Genomic DNA, 12,367 nt, shown 5'->3' with positions numbered 1-12,367 from the left:
CCCAGCTCAGCTGGTACAGATGTGCAGCTGTGAACCAGCTGAAGCACTGATGACCAAGTGCACCACAACGAGCAAAAGCCCAGCTGGGTACAGGCATAGAGGGGGTCAGCCAAATTGGAAAAGCCACTGAGCAGCCTGTTAAGAGATATTCACAGGTTCAGAGCTGGAGCGGGGCTGCCAGGAACAGAACCAGGGAGCAGAAAAGCGGGAGAAGAAAGCCAAGCCACAAGATCACAGTTGGGAACACAGCTGAGTAATTCACCCTGACCGAATTAATGAGAGACTCTGAAGCTCCAGAGGACAGATGGGAAGAAATAATGGGATGAAATGATGGGATGAAACTCAACCAAAGCAAAATCACATGCTTTGGAGTATAATTGGTTATACCCTTCTGGTCTTACCACCAAAGTGCCAGCATAGATGGACTCACTGTAAAGAGAAACACCTTCTCACTCCTCCTCTTGGGAACTTTGTAAGCTTTTAAGTTGTAAATGGTATCTCATGTGTTCCAGATGTTGAGTAAAAGACTACTACCCTACTGCAACTCCACAGCCTTCAGGTCTCCTTGCACAGCAGAGCATAAAATAAAAGCCTTTGCTTTTTATAGAACTACTAAGCTCACTACTGTTAAGTGCCCTCTCCTTCCCACGACATGGGGTGTCTTCCAGCACTAACCACTCTCACCACGCATCCCAAATATATCCTCTCTTTTGACCCTATGGAACTGCGACCAGAACCACACACGAATATCCTGGATAGGGAAATGACCTTGACTGCCAGAACAGCATCCTGACAGTCTCAGCATCTCTCCTTACACTGCTACTCGTGTGGCTAAGGCTGATTTACTTGCGTATTGAGGAACAGCATCCTGGTGACTGGTCTGCAATGACACCGCTCTGAGCTTCACACGGCGTCGCTTTGGAGTCGCTTCAGGGTATCCGGAGATTTTGTGTCTCTCCCTGCACATCACTTTTTCCAGGTCACTAAGAGCAGAGGACCTCACCCCTCTGCTCATCACACAGAACTTGCTCAGTCACTCCTACGCTTTTTTTCTGTGCCCTTGGCCAGTTTTTGGTCCAGGACCCTGAGTCTCCTCCAGTGGGCTGTTTTCTTAAGTGTTCTGTGAGGAATTTCAGAGGTTTGCTGACCATCTGAGTAAATCACCCAAATAGGTGTGATTACAGCTGAGCACTATCTATTATTTTACTCAGGTACTGAAAGACTTGAAACACATCAAGGAAGCAGAGTTTTCCTCTGCAGAGACCAAACTGTTTACCTCATTCCTGCATATTTTATAGCCCTATTTTCCAGTCATCTTTTAAAAGAAATGAGGCTCATATCCTCACATAGCCCATGACCCTATCATAATCATTATTTATACAAACATTACGTGTTCAAGGCAAACTCTGCAAGCCTATGGGTATTTTAAGCCACACTTCACAGACAGGTTGCAGAGATGCTATTTGTTTTTCTAAAGGCTAGAGAATGGACTGGAAGGGACTGAGGATAAGCCTTCCCAGCCTCTTCAGTAGCCTGGCCAGAACAACCAGTGATGGAAAAGCTGTGGCACATGCCCAAGGGTTACGTTGCCTTTTCATCAGCCCAGCCAAGTGGCACAGCAGCTGTCAGCTCCATCCCTAGGGTATGCAACCACCTGCCTGGCTGGTGAGCACAAGAAGTGGCTCCCCACGGAGACAGAGGTGCTTTGGGTGCGTGGGAGGGCTGGGAGAGCTTTGCAGGATGTCCTGTGCACTCTGGCCCTTCCAACCTGCTCAGCTGCAGACAGACCTGGCAGTAGGGTAGAGGCAACCTGTCCTCACATCTCTTCAGGTCCAACCCACTAAGGTGCCCTGCTTCTTCTGGGGTTACAAGACAAACTGGGCAACTACAGAAAAGCTCAATGACCATCTCTGTAGGCTTGACTGACAGTGCCCCCCTAGCATCCTTCTCCTGAAGGCCTTCTCTAATAAGAGTGTGTCAGCTGAGCAGGAGGATAGCTGGTCTTGCCAGGCACACTACAACCCATGGGCCTGCCAATACCTTTGTCCTCACACTCAGTTTCTCATTGGTCTTGAAAGCCACCCCAGGGGACACTGTGTCCCCATTCTCAACTGGACAGGGCACACAGCAACATGTCTTGTGCTGAGAGGTGCAGGGCTGGTCCTGCAGGCAGCCAACATCAGATGCAGTGTTTTGAGCAGAACAGAGATGGGGAGGAAAGGCACATGCAGCAAGCACAGTCTGGCAGCACAGCAGCATACATCCCAATTACAGAAGGGAAATTCTCTCCAGCAGTGCAGGAGGGAGAAGGTGACTTCTCCAGCAACTGCAGCCCCCCTCCCCAAACATACACCTGACTGTAGGATAAGGACAGCTGGGCTTTTCCTGGGCTGATGATATTAACATCAGCATGGGCTTCAGCTCATAAAGACAGTAAGGGCCCTGAGAGCTGGTGGGAAGCCATTGCGAGGGCTGGGATGATGGGGAGCATCGAGCCATTTCCTGACCATGAGCACAGCTTTCTACCACAGCACGCAGCAGGTCCAAGAAAAGAGCAAGATCAGGACACCAAATGAGGTTCCCATGCAGGCCTTCCATTCCTACACTCTGTGCATTTAATGCTGACTTACCCAAAACAGCAAAGACAGCATAAAAAGACATTTTGGGCTCTTATTCAGCAATCCTGGACTCCATCCCCTTCTTTATGAGCAGCAGGAAGTGGAGAGGGAGGAAGGCAGCTCCCCTGCTTCCCCATCCCCAGAGAAGCCTATTGCCTTCCAGTTTCCACATCCCAAGCAGGAGCAGCATGTCTGTGTTGCCCCGTCTCTACTCCCACATGTCAGGGGCAGAGACATCCCGCTTCCCAGCTGAAGTCCCTAAAGCACTTCCCACCAGGCACCACAGTGCACACAGTCTCCAGCCCAGCTAAACCCTGCACTAACCCAGCTCTGGGAACGGCTGCACTTGAGGGGTTGGCAGACCCAGCATGGCAGGGGGTCTCCTCCTTCTCCTTGCCTTTGTCCTTGGCCTGCAGGTCAGCACAGCTCATTGGGCTTTCCACTTGGTTGAGCACGCATGCGGAAGCCAAGTGAGTCTGTGCTCCCACTTGTCCACTGCAGATGGAAAGAGGGAAGGCAACAGCACAAGGCTGAAAAGGTCAGGACGACAAGCCTGGGCCCTTGCAGCCTGACAGCCACAGAGAGCATGCATCAGGATGCACAGCCTGAGCAGGGGACAACATGTCAGAGCTCTGAGGGACTCCTGCAGGACAGGGGACCAGGAGACGTCCATTAAGGCCGCTGCCTGCTCCACACTGAACTCTGCCATGGCACAGCACAGACTGGGCCTCCCAAACGAAGCATTTCCCATTCCCCTCTCCAGCTCATCCTGAAGTCTCTGCCCCTCACACCCAGCGCTCACAGCCTTTCTTCCTGGTGCCAGGGGTCTGGCAGACAAGAGAGAGAAAGCTCTCTGCTGGGGCTCAGACAAGAGTGATGCAGAAGCCGAACAGCCGGCTTACAGGCAGACAGATGCACAGACACGGACAGGCGTCTGGCTGTGTTCTTCCAGCCACACTGCTGATGTCAGCCAGACACGAAGAGGTGGCCCCAGAAGCACTTGCAGAAAAATATCAATCAATAAAGCATAAGCCTGCGCTTGCAGCCAGACCCACGTAAGCACAGGAGCTACATTCATTTGTTTTCTCACCGGTAAATGTTAATAGCCCCATCTGTAATTAGAACAGCAAGACTCTGCTCGGGTAGAGACGCGCTTGTTTATGGAAATGTGACGGTATCACAACACACTGGGGGCACAGAGACAGGCAGCTGGATACCAGCAGCTCTGGGGTTAGCAGACTAGAGATTTCCAGTTTAAAGGAAAAAACCCAACAAACAACCCGCAAACAAACCAACAAAACACTCGCACCAAAGCCAACCCAAAATTTACTAGATCTCTAGGATGAGATGTTCAGGGAGATGTGATGTGTTTTGGTTTCTGGCCCCAGAGGGTGCTTGGGGCATGGCCTGTACCTTGAAGGCCCTGCTACTCCGGGGTGCCCTTGGTCTCCCCAAACACCAAGGGTGATCTACACCATGATACTAGTGACCTGAGCCTGGAGGACATGCCACCCTGAGTTCCTGCCTGCCATGGCAGCATAGACTTGCCTGTGCTGGGCACTTGGGGACCTTCACACAGCAGCTGACACCTTTTCACCTCCCAAACAGCCACCTATGTTACCTGCACTTCGACACTGAAGCCCAGCAGAACTCTGTGCAAACCACTAGCAGTCACAAACACACCATGGTAAGAACAGTCTTGCCTCTCAGTGAGTAAGCAGGAAAGAGTCACAGGAGAGACACGGAGAAGAGGGTGTACAAACTAGCTGAAAGCCTCTCCCAGGGTACAGCAACAAAGAAAGGGGTAAGTAGCACTCCTGCTGCAGTCAGAGCGGTGGGAAAGCTGCCTCACACCGTGCTTCAAGCTTGGCATGGGGCTTTGAGGCAGCAGAGGGACTGAGAAGTGCTGACACTCCGGGTGCAGCGAGGAGGAACGCAAGCTGCAGGCCAAGGGAGAAGCACCAAGAAACAAATGTGCTACCGGTGCATTTGGAACAAGCCTGGGCAAAGCACTGAAGCGCATATAACAAGGATCAGCCCTGTATCAGCCCAGGAAGGAGGAGGGCCTGCCAAAGCTCTGCATCTCTCTGCCTCTTCTCCATCTCCTCCAGTCAACATACAAAGCTCCCCGCGTGCTTCATCGTCTGTACATGCAAGCTGAGCAGAGACTGGACCTCCAAAGCTTTATACCTGGCAGGCTTGGCTTCTACAAACCAAAAACTGAGTGCGCCTTTGCCCTGGGTCTAAAGTCCTTCCATCTGGCTTTGCATCAGGCCCCATACCCACCAAAGGGCATCACACCTTTCCCCGTGTTATCAGCTCCCTGCCCTGGCGCTGGCAGGTACCGTCACAGCGAGCCCCTGGCCCCACACTGCTCAGAGCATTGCTTCATAGCGCTTTGTGCACTGCTGACCACGTGCATCCCCCTGCTCGAGACCCCCCAGCCCAGCCCCCAGCAGAGCTGTAAGCATAGTCGACCACACAAGCAACTTGCCTGCACTGGGATGGTGCCCAGCAGGGATGGAAGTAGTCTGCAACAGGGAGGAGCCTTTGGATCCAGGAAATACTCGGATTTGATTACCTCTTAACGGCAACACAGACTTACACAGCTCACTTCATGAGCAAGAGGGGAAGAAAGCATGGCTTTCCCACCCAAAAGGAAGGGAACTCTCTTGACATCCTGCCCTGAACCTGCCAGAGGGTGATCCTGAAGGGACATGGATGTTTTGGAAGCCCCAGCTTACTTCCTGGGGCTCAGTACCAGGCTGCTCCATCATTTCAGAGTCTTGAAATGGGGTTGTTTGGAGAACTCCCTTCCCTAGAAAAAAACACTACTCAAGCTGGAAAGTCTCAGCAGCAGGGGAACCTCCAAGTTTCAGGTGAAACCAAGCCATTTTATTTCCACAGTTTCATCTTGACAGTCCTCCCCTGACCAGACCACATAACCGCTCTTTAACCTTGGGAGTTGTTCTTATCCATGGTTTTCAACAAGGAGAAGAGCTTTTGGGTGCTAACTTCCACGAAGATCAGGGAACCTGTCCATTTCATGACTCCGTCCTTTTCAAGGTTACTCAGGACAGCCAATCACAAAATCTTGCCTGTGAACATCATCAAACCCCTTCATGCTGCCTTCGCCCACTAGCAACTGCCTGCCTTGCCAAGCGATACGGATTTAGCTCCAGACAGCCAGGTCTTGTTTATGCCTCTTTCCTTACAGGAACTCCCTCCAATCTGCTGGTAGCACTTCCAAGTCGTATGGCACCCTGAACATAACGTACCATGCCAAGAAGGGCTGTACCACACAGCTCAAAGCCCTGGTATGCTGTGGTTCATGCTCTTCTCAGCTGGCTAATCTGTCCTCAGCCTAAAGGCTTTTTGGTCTTTCCAGATTTGTATCTTGTTGCCCTCCTGCCTCAGTTTTCACACCCTACACCTCTTTGAACTGGGTGCTTCTGGGCAAGGGGTGTCTGTCCCGGCCCAGCTGTGAGGGAAGGACTGATGGTATCCCCTTCTCCTCCAGGGAAATGTGAGGAAGAGTGTCACCCACACAGCACCAGCAAGGCAGCCTGACTGCCTCCATCTGGCTACAAGGAACCAACACAGCCAGCACCCAGCAGCTCTGCACCACTAAGGAGAGGTCCCCAGATTCACCTTGTTTGCCTCCTGATAAACACCACGGAGTCTCAATATCATCTGTTGTCCCATTCAAACATCGCAGCCTAGTCCACAGCAAGGGTCTATCTCATTCCCTGCCATCAAGAGGAAGCCCAAACTTACCCCAACAGTTCTCTACATCAACCAGCTCTCAGTCTGCAGCACAGCAGAGTCACAGCCAACCTGATTTGCATTACATTTTGAGTGTTAGATTTCATGAGTCACCGAATCAAACACTTTGGTTCCAAATATATCTACCTGTCGCTTTTGCTTCAAGCTCCCATGCTGTAAATCTATCAGAAAGAAATCCAGTTTGTCTGCCAGCTTGTACTTTATAAAGAAACACTGCTGTTTGGCTTCCCCTGTTTCCTGTAGGCATATGCTCCTAGTGGTAACAGCAAACGCGACATAAATGAGTGGTGAGACTGGTGAAGCGCTGGACTTCACACTGGACATTCTGCAGAGCAGTGGCCATATGGCAACCAAATCCTAGTTGGAAGTAAGTTCCAGAAAACAAAGCTTCCTCATCTGCCACTTAAAACCTCAGCAGTAGCAACTACCAACTCCCAATGGACATGTACTAAACCCAAGGATGGAGACTTCATCTCTCAGCACCAGTGGCTTTCTGGTTTATGGATTCCAGTAACACATGGGCTGTTGCTCAGTGGTTGCCTTCCTGGTCACCTCCTTCATCTCTACTACCAGCACTTAGCTACCTGCACTGGTCTGTGCTTCCCTTGCAAAGGCCTGTGGGCCTGCCCCAGGCTGGCTCTCCCACACTTCATTCTGTAGGCGAGAGCAACTATTCATACAAGACCTTTTTCTACACAAATATCACTTCAGCTTTCAAACCCTGTTAAGGAGTTCAGGTGCATGACACCTGGCTTGGCTGGAAAATGGATCAATTTTTCTAGTAGTCCTTTCCTTGCTCTTGATTTTTCCATGTTTCCCTCCATTTCTTAACTGACCAAATGCCACCTTGCCCCTTCTGCACAGGCACATACCTTTTGCAGGAGCTGTGCACCTCTCACAGCTCTCATCCCTTTTCCCTTTGTTTATCAGTAAGCTCATATTAGAGCTTCTTGTTTATCTCTCATCTTAATCCTCTTGTGCCTAGGGGAGTATTAACATACTTGCCTTTCCTCACTGCTCCATCTCTGTCCTCTACAAGTCATCACAGACCAGGCATTCTCATCCACACCTGGCTTCTCCTTGGGTGAAACACGTGTCTCAACCAGGTTTTTGAGCTAGTCTCTCAAGGTCACATCAACTGTTTCCTCCTCCTCACTTCTGCAGGACAGAAGTCTACCTCCTTTCAGCACAGCACTCAAAGACACAGAAATTTTGTCACTGGGCACAATTACAATCACTTACCTAAACAGTGTGGTCAGCACTTTCCACTAAGGAAACCCTTGGTGATGCAAGTCACCAAGCAGCGGCAAGGAACATCACTCCCAAGTTGTCCAAGCCACTTCTCCGCACTCCACAGCTGGTTCCTCACCAGGGACTGGCAGGATTTCCTTCTGCTGCAGCCCTGGGAGTGCCCCTACTCCTTACTCTGCAGCATGCAAGTAGCTCAGACGTTACAGGGGGTGAGGCCACACCTCAAGTACTGTGTCCAGTTCTGGGCTCCTCACTACCAAAAGGACATCAAGGTCCTCGAGCGTGTCCAGTGAAGGGCAACGAGGCTGGCGAAGGGGCTGGAGGGCAAATCATATGAGGAGCGGCTGAGGGAGCTGGGGATGTCTAGCCTGGAGAAGAGGAGGCTGAGGGGAGACCTTATCACCACCTACAACTACCTGAAGGGAGGTTGTAGAGAGGTGGGAGATAGTCTCTTCAGCCAGGTGACAGGGGATAGGACAAGGGGAAATGGCACGAAGCTGTGCCAGGGCAGGGTCAGATCAGATACTAGGAAAAAAAAAAAAAAAAAAAAAAAAAAAAAATCACTGAAAGTTGTCAGGGCCTGGAACAGGCTGCCCATGGAGGTTGGTTGAGTCGCCATCCCTGGATGTGTTTAAAAAAAGGGCACATCAGGTACTTCAGGATATGGTTTAGCATGAGACAGGAACAGTTGGACTTGATCTCAACAGTCTTTTCCAACCTAGTGATTCTGTGGGGTAAGCTCCCCCTGCTCATTCCTCCTGCCCTAGGTCCTGACAAACACCAGACTCAGCACGCACAGGGCTGAGGCACTGCCTCTCTTGGATGGTACCGCAGAAATGCTTCATGCCCCTGCTTTTAGCAGCTGCTCCACAGAGACCTGGGAAAACTGAAACCCTACACCAATTAATTCAGCAACGATTGCAAAGCGGGTACAAGGGCTGCTTAGAGCAGCAACAGTCCTGGAGATGATGTTTAGTGGCACATAAAAAAACCCTCCTTTACATCAGAAGATGAGGAAGCTCGACGCTAGCAAGGAAGGGCCCATCAGTTTGGCTCCACCCAGGAGGAAACACACAGGATGTAAAACCAGGAAGCCCAGAAGGAAACCCCTTCACTTGCAGGTACTGGGGGCAAGCAGATAGGATGCTGCATGGCCTGCAGCAGGAACAACTTCAGTGCTGTTCCTACAAGAGGAAGACCTACTCCAAACTCTGGCACCTGCACCTGCCCTATATAAGAAGTAAAGGCTGAACCTTTTCTAAGGTCCTTAAGCAGATGGCAGCTCCAAGTGTTTGTATTTTTCGGGCTGGGTATATTCCCGCCTTTTCCTCACCCTCCTTGTAGCACTCCTAAGGTAGCACTTGCTTTGTAGGGTTGGTCTACAAAGGACCAACAGCACAAGCGAGCAACAAAGGCCAACATAATCACAGCCCTGCAGCAGGAAGAACCCAGCTCCTTCTATGACTCCATGCTGAGAAGAGATTTGGCAGCCACAGCAGGAGGAGGAAAGAAGTCAATTGCTCCTCAATGACAGCAGGCATCATTAAAGGGCTCTTACAGCAGGAGGCCTGGATGTGGCCAGCAAGCTAGGACAGTTATAGAAGAACATCTAGGAACCAGTGTCCTGTGTCTGCTGGGGAAGCCACGACAGACAGCGTTGCCAGAGCTCCAGCAACAGCAGCACATCGCAACCTGTGGCACGGCACTATGCACAGGGTTGGCACAGCACCCCGTACAACCAAGAGCAGCAGGGCAACCTTGGTCACCAGGATGCCTAAACGAGGGCACTGCAATGCTGGAAAAGCCTTGAAGCTTTATGGCACCTCATTCCCTTTACGAACTCTGTCCAGCAGCTACTGAACTCCAACAAGGGAGACAGAGGCAGTGAGAGACCAATTTTTAGTTCCTGCTGAGCACTGAGTAACAAAGGCCACAGGACTTTGAGATGGATGTTTAAACAGCCTTGACATTGTCCTTGTCCTCAAGCCCTCATCTATGCCAGAAAGAACCACTAGACCCCACCTGGCACATCAGTGCCCAAAGATATCCTGCACAGGAGGAATCTGGACATTTCCTCTGATGCTGCCAGAGGGATCTAATCTTGAGAGACAGCTCCCTAATAATCTTTACCTGCTGGGAGGAAGGGGAGTTCAGCATCCCGTTTTGGAGTTTTCAGGGCAGCTCTGCTTGCCTCTGACTGCTGGGGCTGGGGTCTGCAGCCAGGAGTCACTCACACATGCTGGGATGCCAGGCTCTGAGCCAGCCACCAGCACTTGAGAGATGCTGACCGGGCTCTTCTTTTCAGTGGCCCCTCTCCACCTCACGGGGCTTGGCAAGAGGAGCTGGGTCTGGCTTGGGAACACAAAGTGCCGGTCCAGCACTGGGCACAGAGACAACAGCATCCAGCTGAGCCCAGGAACACTAAAGTGGTACTTCAAGGCAAGCAGACTGTCTCCCAGACCCACAGATAAAGGTGTGCAAGATAAAGCGGGTGCTTTGATTTGGAGGAGGGCACTGAATTTTTCGGCAAGACACAGCAGTGCAAGCCTCATGTCATCCAGACTCTTATCTCAATGTTAAGACAAACAAAGAAATCGTACTTTTAACTGGGCAAAGCTGCTCTGAGTCACTGTTTATCCATGGAACATGGCTCCAACAAGAGCAAATATCAAACCTATGAAAGTCCATTAAAGACATGCTGTTGGTAACCTCTTGCCTGCAGCTCCAGCTGAAGCTGGGGCACTCACATCCACTACAACCGCTGGAATCCTGGCTTGACATGAAGGAGATGGCTAGAGGTCACCCCAGAAGCAACGGGGAGTACACCGAATACTGCGCCTAAGAACTCCCAGAGGTAAAGTCTGAAAGAGCTCCCCTGCCCAGACAGACCAGCATCCCATAAAAGAACTAAAATTGGGCACTTGGCACACACCTAATGTGGGGGCGGGGGGGAGGGGGGGGGATGTGTGTGTGTGGTGCTACCAGGTGGCCAGAGCATCTCCTGGACTCTCTCTCCAGGATGTGGCACTCAGACGAAGAGCAGTGGGTACTTTCCCACAGGTTTGAGTCCAAAGAACACCTGGAGCAGCTAAGTGTCATGGCCTGGAGCTGCTGTAAGGCAGCCTGAGCACCTGGACACTGCTTTCCATGGAAAGCACTGCCCTATACAGACAGCCTGCCTAAATGGAGCCACGGTGTCAGCCCTGAGAGAGGCCACACTCAGAACTTCACTGCTCCCATCCCACTGCCTCTGCGTTGGTCCTTACACATCAGTGGGACCCAAGACCCACTGCTTATTCTAGCTATGTCTCCTGAGGGCATCTGTCCCTCCCAAATCACCTTTGTGTACTCTGTGCTTCCATGGGCAGCTCATGCTGAAAGAAAAAGGCATGACAGCACCGGTGGCTGGGTCCCAGTGCCCCAAGCCTAGGGGGAATCTTACTTCTGAGCTTGTGTCTCCATCCTTGCGTGAAGCATTGAAGCCTGAAGGTCACCCTTCCCTGGACCTGGGTACCAGTACACAGGATAACACTGGCAGGATGCAGCAAAGCATGCTGTGGGCTTCCACCAAGAAATCATACTCCTGGGTATTCCCCTTGCATGGAGGGGGTACCTGGCTGTATGTCACACGCAGCATCACTGAGGTACAGGAGCAGCAGCGCACACAACTAAAAAGGAGCTAGCGGACCTCAAAGACAGATCAGGGCATCTTCAGACAACAGTACTGTTCTTTTCTGGATCACATGCTGGGGAGGGTAAACATGCTGTTACATACCTCGTTTCTGGATCAGAACAATGTACCACATGTACTGTGTGAAAAGACAAATCACTTTAAGCAGTGGCTGAGGCCTCTAATATAAGGCAACAGAAGAACAAGCTGTTCCTCCTGGATTTTCCTTATAGGCATGAAGTTTGCCTAGCTTTCCCCAACATCACAGGAGCAGGAATATAAAACAATTAGTAGATTATGGCATTCCAAGGTTAATTACTAATTAATAACCCTGATGAGGTTAACACTTATTATTTCTCCCAAAGCAAATCTAGCTTTGGCAGCTGTCTGGCCTAATGCTTAAGATATTTCTCCAAGGATCTTCATGCAAAAGATCAAGCCTGCTCAGGAAAGCTCCTGAGTATGCACTTGAAATACTCTCACTGAAGTCATAACAACTTAAGTACATGGCTAAATTAAAGTGTTTACCTAAAAAGGGATGGACTTTTGTGCTCTGCTTCAAACAGCAGGTGTTTTCCAAGACCATTCTCTGAACAACAGCTTTGTGCACTGGTTCTCAACTCAGCCCCAGTTGAGCATCTCAAGGTAGAGGCAGCAAAGTTCAAGTAGCTTAACGAGAATTTTTCTTCGATAATGAGAAGTAAGTTCCTGCAGTACACTTCATAATGACTATTTAAATAAATGACCCCAGACCAGTAAGCCACCTTCTCTTCACAGGGAAATGGTTCTGGTAGGTTTGAAAGGCATGCCATTCCTCGTGACTCCGTTTCCAAATTTCATTACTTCTGCTTTTGGCTGCTCCTCCAACAATACTGCTTTTCCTTCTCAGCAAGCTCTTACTTCTCTCTTACTGTGAGGAGATCTCTCACCTGCCTCTGCTCTCCTGAAGCTCAGCTCTGTACACCTGGCATCTTTCCAAGCACACCTTTCCATCCTCTTGTTTTCACGGCTGATGTCTTTCTATGTGGTCAGCATCTTTGTA

This window comes from Gallinula chloropus, assembly GCF_964237585.1.
Source record: "Gallinula chloropus genome assembly, chromosome: 3".
Taxonomy (NCBI): domain Eukaryota; kingdom Metazoa; phylum Chordata; class Aves; order Gruiformes; family Rallidae; genus Gallinula; species Gallinula chloropus.
Note: the sequence above shows the minus strand (reverse complement) of the source record.